We start from the raw sequence: 9,823 nt of genomic DNA on the forward strand, positions 1-9,823 counted from the left end.
TAGTCCAAGAAGGATCCTTAGTAGTTAGTTACTCAGTATTGCAGAGTTGATCAAAACTTGCAGTTTATCAAGCATTTGTAGTGTCCTAGTATAAAATATTTTAAAGCAAAATTTTTAGGGCTAAACAAGTTGAAATAGGTGTCTTCTACTTGTATATAATGAGTTACTATAAAGTCAAAAGCTAATAAAATCTATATGCTTAGACCCTTGTTTGGTAACACACATTTTAACATTTGAGCAAAATACTTGCCTTTCTTGGATATTTATAAGTTGCAGTTGATTTTTTCACATGATCCTGAAGTTCAAGAGTTAATTTCTCTAGGTTGGATGATTTAAAGAGTGCAGATAAGACAACAAAAGCTTTCACTAGATGCAGGAGAAAGGTCAATTTATGTTGATATGTTTGTTTTTCAGACGTATCAAGAGTTCGGAACCAAGGCTGAACACAGCTACTTTTTATTTGTTACTAGCAGCTTGAGTGATGAAGACAAGTGCCAGAGATTGCCTCTGAACAAAGCTTGGATACAACTCTAAAGTGAGGTTTTTAGATCTAATTAGCTTCATGAAGTCAGTTTCTCCATCAGATTTCTGTAATTTCTTACCAAGTTCAGTTTTATGATCAGAAAGTTTGTCAGAAACCTGTATTCCAGTGTAAATATCAGAGTCCTTTCCATGAATTTTTCTAAAGATTTTTTTTATTTATTTATTTTTCCCCCAAAGCCCCAGCAGATAGTTGTCTGTCATAGCTGCACATCCTTCTAGTTGCCGTATGTGGGACGCGGCCCCAGCATGGCCAGAGGAGCGGTGTGTCAGTGCGCACCTGGGATCCGAACCCGGGCCGCCGGCAGCACAGTGCGCGCACTTAACCGCCAAGCCACGGGGCCGGCCCTCCATGAATTTTTCTGAAGTTGAAACACTTTCTAAAAGCATTAGAGCAAAGAAATGTCTGTAAACAAGACCTCAAAATGGCAATTGACAAAGAAATTTGGTTAATTTTGTGACATACAACACTTTAAAATAATAATAACCAGAATTATGACTGACAACCAGGACAGATCAGAATTTCAGTAATGTTATACACTTTTAAAACACCTATATCAATAACATTTACCCACATAATACCACCTAAGAAGGTTTTATCTTCACTTGTCTGAAAATGTTTTCCATGTAATTTCACGTACTGAATAAGCCTAATAAGTTTAGTATCTTCCTCCTTATAGGAAGAGAGCAAATTTCTTTGAGAAGTTCCAGGGCCCTTTGAAAATTCTCAAAGAAAAAAAAAGACTTTATTTAAGATATGAATTTTGGGGAGCTTGTCAAAAATATAAAGTCAAAGCAAACAGAGCATTAATAGTCCAAAAAGCCTTAATAGAGAGACCTCCGTCTTTTGAACACAGGAAATTATTTTAACAGTTTTTTTTTTTTTGGTAGACTTACTCAAAGGTAAAGAAAAATCTTTTATAACCTCTTTATCAAGTTTAAGCAAATTATCCTTTTAAGAGAAATAAGACCAAATTATAATTTTGTACCAGCTTACTTTTGATATTAAAACTCATTTACTTAATTAAATTTATTTTAATCTTAGCCAACTTGACCATGCAAAAACTCTTTTTCCAGAATTCCTCTTCTACAAACCTTCTATAACTTTCTTTTTACATTCAGAATTTGTCCCATATCTTTCTTTTCCCTTCTAGTACTTGAGGACAAATTTATCTTTCTTAATCAATCAAACAAAATATTTCCATTCTTTGTTTTTTCTTTATACATCTTATTTTCCTTGTACACAGACATATTTTTCTTAATTTTTAGTAGCTTCAATCACATATATTAATTAGAAATTTTAACCCTTATAGACTTTGACTTCTAAGTAAAAACTAAGTAAGCAGTTATAAACTTTTTTTTTTTTTTACATTAGCATTTTGTGGATTGGAAAATTTATAAACACTTCATAACTTCTGGAAACACGTTACTTTATAGTACAATTTTTTAATAAAACACATGTTTACCAATAGACCCAAAACACCTTTTAGATTTCCTGTAATGAAAAGCCAAATGTAGACAAACGTAAGTTTAGCAATCAATGTCTAATATCTTATCTTATTTGGAAATGATCTACTCAACTGAATTTTTATCATAAAATTTAGCAAAACTCTAAAGTTTTAAGTCACCAAAAAGAGTTTGGAAGCTGTAACCACCATAACACATAATTATTGTTTAAAGTTCATCCAACATTTATTTTTTTCACAACTATTTAGTTGTTCCCAATAATTATTTAGATTGCCTATAAGACTTCATAAGACATCAGATAAAATTAGCCATCATTTAAATTACTATTTTTGTTAACCAGTTCTGTAATAGAAAAAACATCAGTTTTTTCCTACAAAATTTCATGTAAATTTTATCACCTCTTATACCTCTAAACATAGTTATCATTAAGATTTTTATCAATAGGTCTTGGTCTTCTAATTTTGGACCAGGGAAGCATTCCCAGTCAGACATTTTAAAACATACTCAGGCAAAGTTGATGTAACCTCTTTATATAAAATTAGCTTAAACATTCTAACCTTTATAATCTTATCAACACTTACACTTTTACATGTTCTCAATTCAATTGTAACCTGAGTCAAGGTCTTAAGGCTAGTCAAATTTTTCCCTTCCTTTTTTTGGCCTTTTTTCTTAGGTACCAATTAAACAATTATGTGAGAGCTCTCAAAAAAACTTTTTTTCCCCCAATTTAGAAGTTTTCCCAATTCAAAGGATCCGTCATCTGGCCATTGACGAGTAGGATCTTCATTTGTATATTTATTCCAATAGTGACTCGAACCAATAAGCCTTTTTAAGGAAAGACCCGGAGGTAACTTTCCACGCTTAGAATAAATCTACTATGGACGCAAGAGGCGTCCCTGGTGAGGGCGCAGATGATGTAGCCCCCATGATCCACAGAATTCACTCCCAAAGATAGTCAGAGAAAGTAAAGAACTTTGTTGCACAGGCGGTAAGGATGGTGTCTCTGGTCTCCCACAATAGTGTGGGACGCCTCCAGTCACAGACCCGCTAATCTGTGACACCGGGCAGGCGATACTGGAATGGGATTTTTCCAGCACTAACAAGCAACGAAGGTTAAGACGACAAAAGCCCTTATGGACTGGGCCCTTTATGACAAACTCCCCTGAGAGCTTGGCACAGCCGGACAAAGAGACAGTTCGGAACCCCAGTCTACTCGACTGGCCACCAAGGTGCATCCCGGTAAATGCACCTTCCGTATGGTGGAGACCAAGGAGAAGATTCTCACTGGTCACAAAGCCAAGTTCTCAGGACACAGAACAAGACAGAGACTACTCTGGGAGGAAAAGGGATCAAGATCAAAACCAAGAGTACTCTACCAAATTTAAACCAAGAGTCACTAAAAGCCCAAGAAACTAGTTTCCCAAATATTTTCTCCTGCCAATCTAAATTTAGAAAGAGAAAAAATTCTCACCATTTCCTTCCGCCGGACTCCGCAGATAGAGATTCCGGGAGGCTGACATGGTAAGAAGTCTTACCTTTTGTCGGCTTTCGTCAGGCGTTCCCATATCTCACCATCTGCAGTAGTCCAGGGAGAAGGCAGGTCTTCCAGCCAGAGAAGGCAACTTGCCAGCCAGTGTGGCTCCTGGCAACTACGCCAAAACTGTTGGGGGAAGAGGGAGAATCTCCCTCTGCCCTTTTCCTTAAGGTTCTTATGGCTGGCCAAATAATTAACAAGACAGGTTAGCAGGAGAAAATAATACCAAGTTTAATAACATGTATACATGGGAGAAAGCAGGGACACTGCGTTTCTCAACACAATAGCAGAAATTCTCGTCTTAAATACCATGTTCAGCCAATGACAAAGGAGGATGTTGGGGGTGGGGGAAGTCAGTTACAGGAGATTACCACTAAAGCACAGTAAACAAGAGTAAGGTTATTATGCAGCTTTAAGGCCTCAACTTCCACATTGATAAGCCTCTAGAAATGAGGCCATCTCCCTCTCTTCCCAAAACAGAGAGGGAGATACCTTTACAAATGGAGATTTCCCTTATAAATGTAAATGATTGTCTGGCAACTCCTCGCAGGGCCATCTAGAGAATGTGGCCAGAGAGACAGAACTTCTGATAAGAGGGGCTTGTTGGTGCCTTTCCTATTGTAACATTTACCCTACGTTATCTTTACAGCCATCATGATAGATCTGTTCCTGGAAGGAGCCACCATGTCAAATTCTTTAGGCAGTTAGTGGGGGAGGTCAAATGTCCCTAGAGAAAACAACCAAGGTAAAGAGATAGATTTCAGGGTGGCCAAATCTTGATCTCCCACACCACTTACTGCCACAGACCCCTACTGTTAGAAGTATGTAGTGGGGAACAAATGGCGGTTCTAGAGAACATGTGTTTTGAAAGGGGTTTGGGGAGGCCTGATGGAGGAAGGGTTGTGTATGCTGGGAGATGAACTCTCAAGAAGGGTCAGTCTACCTCTACCTCTATCAAGGTTTTTCTTGCCTGATATTTTTTGCTTTTCTTTGTAATACTATTTAAAACCCACCAATTAGATAATTACTGAGGTTAGTAAGTATAGTTTAAATTATTAATTGTTCATACATTCTAATTGGTGTTTACTTCTGATATTCAGCTGATATCTGTTATATTGAGAGAATGAGAAGATGGTGGCAGGAGAAAAATATTTTGAAGAATGGAATCCATTGAGTGTGGAGGTGGTACAGGAGGTATGAGTATGGGATCCATAGTGTCACTGCAGAGGGTCACTGGTATGTGAGCAGGGTACAGAAAGAGATGTGGGAAGATGCTGATAGGCAAACTGCTTTTGAAATTTTGCCACTTCCTGAGTCTGTAGGAAACTTCCATGAGGAAAGGAAACCTCTCCCTTCCATACTGTATGGCTTCTTCCGAGAACTAAGGCTATTGCTATTATTCCCTGAGTCATTCCTGTCATTCCCTGTCATTCTCTTTCATTGGGTCCTAATTAGGCTTGTGGGACTTGGTTGGAAACCTGGCCACAGTCTCCTGTTTGCATTGTTTCTGTGAGAAAATGTATTCTGAGTTCCATGACAATTGTACATACAGTAATGTCTGCTTTTGCTTATGCAATAGTTGATCCCCCCTTTTGAGTAACAGTACTCTGATTTTCTGATGGAGGATCACCCCACCTTCTCTCTGGTGGGGTTGACAGTCACTCCTACCTCCAATAACAGGCCTGTGATCCAGTTCTGGCCAGTCAGCATATACCATTCCCTGGACCACATTGTTTAGAGATGTGATCTAAGATAGGCAAATGCAATTCTAGGAGCTGCTTGAAACTGTTGGAAAGGGAGCTGTCTCATTTCCTGGGGTTGTTCAGCTGTGTATGTCTCTAGTTGGTTGCTATCAAGTAGGAAGGACCTGCCCAAATGGAGCCAACATAAAGAACAGCAGATCCAAGAAATAGAGAGTAAGTAAGTTTTGCTAACTTCAGAGGAACCCTTGGATGTAGCTGTATCTGAAGACCTCACTTAGGTGTGAGCCAGTAAATTCCTTTTTTTTTTCCTTAAATCAGTTTAAGTTGAGTTTCTGTCACTTGCCACCAAAAGAATCCTAATATATCCCCTTTGGGACACAACTTATTTGTAAAGTTGATTGCCTAGGGTACATTTTTGCCACATGAGTGACTCATAATGAGAATTACATGACTACTCTTGATTCACTCCTTAGAGTGGTCAAATGGAAAGAACTTGAAACTATGAAATTGCTACTTTAATTAGTGACATGCACTCTACCTCTCCTCTGATTGGATCTGGACTACTAACAGCAGCTGATCCAACAACTGCTGGGTGCTCAATCAATGCACTCTCCACTTCAAATGGCCCAATACGGTACCTAGAAGAGAAGAAGGCTTTGGTCACTACACTCCCCAAATAGGAGATCTCCCCTGGCAAAGTGTTACTTTCTTCAAGTGGCAAATATACAGACCCAGAGGAAATGATGACATCATGGGCTCTGCCGACAAACCAGAAATACCCGTCACTGTCCATCACTCCTCTGTCTCCAGTGACATAAAAATTCCCCCTTATCGTGGCGGCAGTTTTCTCTGGATTGTCCTAGGAATCAGAGATGACTTCGGGGATTAACTTGGTCAGAATAGAAAAAGAGGTATGGATCCCAGGATGTGACTAGGACATTGCACATTGTGTTTCTAAAAGAAATTAATTCTTTAAAAAGGTAGTCCCTAATGTAGAATACCAAAGGTCCACGAGTATAATAAAGAGTAAACTTCTCTTCCACCTCCAGCACCCTGTATGCCCCTCCCCCACTCCGCAGCCTGCCCGGTTGTCCTTTCTGAGGACAACCACTGCAACTGGCTTCTTACACATAGAATTTCATCTTTACAAAACTCTTAGGAGATAGATGGTATTCTCCCCATTTTACAGTTGATGAAATAGACTTGGATTTTGTGACTTGCCCAAGGCTACATAGCAAAACGTGGTGGATATGAAATTTGGATCCAAGTCTGTATGACTCCCTGTACCACCTTTTCTATTAAAGTGTAAAGAGCACGTTCTGCATTCTTGTACCACATATTCAGAGAAGAAACAGAAGGGCCGTGTAGAGTTTAGTCTGAGGGCAATTTCCCCTTCTTTGCCAGATGGTAGGATGTTGCCATTTTCATCTATAATCTACAATAAAAGAACAATTTAGGTTCTCAAAATTTTCTTTTCACAAAATGAAAATGGGTTGTGAATAGTTGTATAATGAGTAGCAGAAACTGTAAAACATTCTCTCTCCTTTACTGAACAAGTCAGATGTTACCCACCTGGACATCGTAGGGTACTACTCCTTTCCCCATTGAGCCCGGTTTAATTTCTTGTCCTTTCAGGTTGGCACAAATTATTCCCTATTGAGAGGACATATTTTATATAAGTATGTAAAAATTCATTTTCTGTAGCTATTTTTATCGTGATAATGAAACTTAAGACTCAGTTTTGACTGATTTTCCCAGTATGCAAGCTCATCTTGTGCAATACATTATTTTAGACCAGTGGTTCTCAAACTTGAGTGTGTATCAGAATCACCTGGAGCACTGTTAAAACACAGATTGCTGGGACCCATCCCAGAGTTTCTGATTCCGTAGGTCTGGGGGTGGGGGCATGTGTGAAAATTTGTATTTCTACCAAATTCCCACGAGCTGCTGATACTACTGGTTTGAGGACTACACTTTGAAAACCACTCCTTTAGACTAAGGGTACCATCAAGAGCACCTTGGAATAAATTCCCCACTGGGGCTCTCTGGGGTCCTTCCCAGTGCAATGGAAAGACGAGCTGCTCAATTCTGAACCTCTCCAATCCCTGGTACCTCTGAGACTTCTCCTGCATTGGGAGGAGGTAGGAAGATTGTAAGGAATAATCATAATTCCCCTTCAGTCAAACCTAATTGGACAATTTAGAGGTTTTGGTAACTATTGGCAAGGTAAGATATTCTGGGAAACTCCATAAAAATTTAGAGCAGAATGGGGGCACTTCAGGGGCTCAGTTGACAGTCCTGGGGTTTAAAGGCTCCCAATGTGCTAAACTTAAACTTGGCCTATTAAACATACCACTTCTGTCCGTCCGTAGCCCTCATATAGCTCCAGCCCAGTTTGTGCCTTCCACTGTTCCAGCACCTCTGGATTGAGCGGCTCCCCTCCCGTCAAGCAGTGCTGCAACTTCCTGAATTTGTATCTGGAGAGACAGAGTTGCTGGGGGTCTTTAGGGAGAGAAATCTGAGGGGCTTCCAGTACAAGATAATTAGGACATTCAAGCAACAAGCAAAGGAGCTGGGAGAGGCAAGTCTCAGGGAAGTTCATTCAACGAATATTTGTTGAGCACCTAATATATTGCCAGCCATTGTTCTAGGCATGTGGGGTATGTTAGTGATTAGAACAAAGATTCCATGGGCCGGCCCTGTGGCTTGGTGGTTAAGTGCGCGTGCTGCAATGCTGGTGGCCCGGGTTCGGATCCCGGGTGCGCATCGAGGCACCACTTCTCCGGCCATCCTGAGGCCGAGTCCCACATACAGCAACTGGAAGGATGTGCAGCTATGACATACAACTATCTACTGGGGCTTTGGGGGGAAAAAATGAAATAAATAAAATCTTTAAAAAAAAAAAAAAAAAAAAAGAACAAAGATTCCTGACAGAGCTTACATTTTAGCAGGCTATTAAAGAGGGAAAAGGGTAGGAGAAAATGCTAATAATGAAATTAAGCATTTATTATGAGCCAGGTGGTATAACAACTAATGTTGATTGAGCATTTCCAATGTTGTAAGGGCTTTAGGAGCACTCTCATAATCCTCACAGCCCCTGTTTTACAGATGAGGAAATTGAGGCTGAGAGTAGTTAAAGAACTTGCCCAAGACCTCAAAGAATAAAGGGCGGAGATGGATACTCTGCACTTACCACACATCAGGGATCTCACCAATCCTGCTGCTGACACTGAATTCTCACCACCACCCCATCAGGTGGCTCTTAATCCTCTCTTATGGGTGGAGTGAAGGGAGGCTTATCAAGGTCATCTTCAGTGTCTGAGTCACAGGTTAGTCAGTAGCAGAGCCCCGCCTGTTTGACTTGGAGCTCAAGCTTTGTAACCACTGGCCTTACTACTCAGCTGCCCCCAGGACTCAGGTGACAAAGTCTGGAACAGCCCGACTGATACAGTGAGGTCCCAACTGAGCAGGAAGGTGTGTTAGGACAGGAATGGTGCCTATTCAGAATAACTCTTGAATGTAATCTATGCAGAAATAGAAGTATAATGATGTACACCTGAAATTTATACAATGTTAGAAAACAATGTTACCACACACACACGAAAAAAAACCTCTTGAATAGCCTTTGAATTACTTTGAGGGCCACAAAAGAGTTGACACAGACTAGGATAAGAGAAGATTCCTGTTTACTCTGTCTCTCATAGCACTCTACCTCCTGGATGTCCCAACCTTGGGGGAACAGGATGGGTGAGCCGGCACCACTTAATTGATTCTCTCTTCCTTTCTCTCTCCTCATGTGTTGAATTCATATTAGTTAGATAAATATACATTGGAACTCCACTGGATGTTCAGGTGATTTGCCTAAGTCGAATATAATCTGCAAGTCCTAAGACTTTATTAGCTTCTCTTTAAGGCAGTATAAATGTACTTGTGTTTTTGGGGGAGAGGAGTGGGAGTTCTGGGACTGTAGGGCTCTGATTGTCCCCAGGAAAATATTCAGTTGCCTCTAGTTGTTCCCTGTTATTCTTAAACTGGGGGGCGATTTTTGCCCCCTAGGAGACTTTAGGCAGGCAATATCTGGAGACGTTTTTGATTGTCATGACTGGTGGAGAGGGAGGTGCTGCTGGCATCTAGTAGGTAGAGGCCAGGTAGAATGCTGCTCAACATCCTACAGTGTGCAGGACAGCCCCCCACGACACAGAATTATTCAGTCCAAAATGTCAGTAGTGAGGAGACTGAGAAACCCTGGTCTTTCCTGTTCTGAAAAGGGGAGATCTGTGATGCTGGATTATAGCTTTTGTTTGTGGTTCAAGTGGAGATTTCTGCCCAAGTACCTCTTCAGGTCTTTCTGCACAAGCATCCGGTACACAGTGGGAGCGCTGCACAGGGTCGTGATGGGATAAGTGGTAAGCGTCTGGATGATGGAGAAAGACACAGATGTCAGAAGTGGTTAATTAAAGGCCACAACTAGAGCTGATGTCTAACCTCTTAATCTCTTTCATTAACATGTGCCCATCTCATGGTCACTGCTAGGAATAAGAAAGCAAATATTTATTAGTTGTTACTGGTAGGTGTATGT

General features: G+C 40.4%; 1 long non-coding RNA gene across 1 annotated transcript; it reads right to left on the reverse strand.

Moving 5' to 3' along the window:
- Window positions 1-5,208: 5,208 nt before the first annotated feature.
- LOC147913599 (uncharacterized) lies at window positions 5,209-7,880 on the reverse strand. The gene is made up of 3 exons (XR_015548549.1): window positions 7,598-7,880; window positions 6,817-6,897; window positions 5,209-5,882 (listed from the first exon to the last, which is right to left on the reverse strand). It is a non-coding gene; the product is annotated as an uncharacterized LOC147913599 (long non-coding RNA).
- Window positions 7,881-9,823: the final 1,943 nt, after the last annotated feature.

This window comes from Ceratotherium simum, chromosome 26 (genome assembly GCF_057802395.1).
Source record: "Ceratotherium simum simum isolate JZ-2026a chromosome 26, ASM5780239v1, whole genome shotgun sequence".
NCBI lineage: Eukaryota > Metazoa > Chordata > Mammalia > Perissodactyla > Rhinocerotidae > Ceratotherium > Ceratotherium simum.